Genomic DNA, 1,621 nt, shown 5'->3' on the forward strand with positions numbered 1-1,621 from the left:
GCTGCTCTGGAAAAGTGCCTGGCCTGGTGGGTGTTCGACAGCCCCTTCCCTTCTTCCTGCCCCTTCTCTTTCCTCCTTCTCCTCCTTCCTCCCCCCCCCCCCCCCGCCTTCCTCCTCCCCCTTCTCCTCTCCTCTCCCTCCTTCCATCCCCCTCCACCTCTAGGCAATGCAAGCCTCTGGCTGAAAAGCTGGAAGGTCACCCAAGGATGTGCAAAAAGAAAAAGCATCTTGATAGATTGCAAAATATTATCTCCCTACGAATTTTTACAGTTCTGCTTTTACATTTAGGTGGTTCATCCTTTTAGAATTAAGCTTTGTTTATGGTTTGAGGGTCTTAAAAAGAATTTCTTTTTCAAAATGGCTAGCCAGTCTTCCAGGTTAATCAACTAGTCAAAATTTTATGTTAGGACTTTGACAGGAATTGGAGAGAACTGAGATCTTTTTATTTTTATTTTATTACAGAAGGAATATGAGAAGGCATACAAGTTGTGAAAGAATTAAAACATGTATTCTTTTAGTAATTGCAACAAATAACCAATGAACCCTCTCACACTCTGGAAATCTCATTTCCCTCCTCCTATAAGGTCGCTATGAGTCGGAATCGACTCCACGGTGGGTTTTTTTTTTGGGGGGGGCGGTTTAGAGAATCTTAGTTTGGTATGTGCAATGGGTTCAATGATTGATGCTGATTTTTCTGTGACTGTAGTAGCTTTCAGAAACCCTGGTGGCGTAGTGGTTAAGAGGTATGGCTGCTAACGAAAAAGTCTACAGTTCAAATCCACCAGGCGCTCTTTGGAAACCTGTAGGGTCATTATGAGTCAGAATCAACTGGATGGCAATGGGTTTGTGGGTTTTTTTTTTTTTGGCTTGTAGTAAGTAGCTTTATGCATGTGCAACCTTGCCATAGCCTATGATCTGCAGAATGAGCTTCTCCACCTCCCGATTTGGGGCTTGGCTAAAGGGAAGTTGTGATCCATAGGGTTTTCATTGGCTGATTTTTGGAAGCAGATCACCATCTGCAACCGGTCATGCAGATGGTGCAGGACCTAGCGGTGTTTTGTTCTGTTGTGCATGGGGTTGTCATGAGTGGGAGGCAGACTCCATTGAAGCTAACAACAACAACAACAACAACAAAGGGAAATTAGCAAACATGGAGGGAACAGACTCTTGAAATGTGCTCCTGTGTCTGAGCTTGCCTCAGGCTTCTACCATGGCCACAGGAAGTCAATGCCCCAGGGAGCTACAGACCCTCCAGGCTAAGCCCCAGAGTGAGACTAATGGGGCAGAGCTGTAGGAGTGAAAGACACATGAGAAATAAATCCTTATGGTTGTGTGTCACTGAGATTTTATGGGTCTTCGTCACAAAGCAAAGGCTGACTTAATCAAAATGCATCCTTCCATAGCTCTATTATATACAGTTTTCCCACAAAAATTGGTTTGGGATTATATTATGCACATTATTCTATGATTTGCTTTTTTCAGTTAACGTATCTTGGTCCACCCCTAACATTTGCAGGGGCCAGAAAAAGAGGATAAGTGGAGGCCCGCATATTGTATGTCTAAATAGTTACAAGGTGTAAATCAAGCTAGCAAATTGTTAAATAAAATACGTTATATCCTC

This window comes from Loxodonta africana, chromosome 21 (assembly GCF_030014295.1).
Source record: "Loxodonta africana isolate mLoxAfr1 chromosome 21, mLoxAfr1.hap2, whole genome shotgun sequence".
Classification (NCBI taxonomy): Eukaryota; Metazoa; Chordata; class Mammalia; order Proboscidea; family Elephantidae; genus Loxodonta; species Loxodonta africana.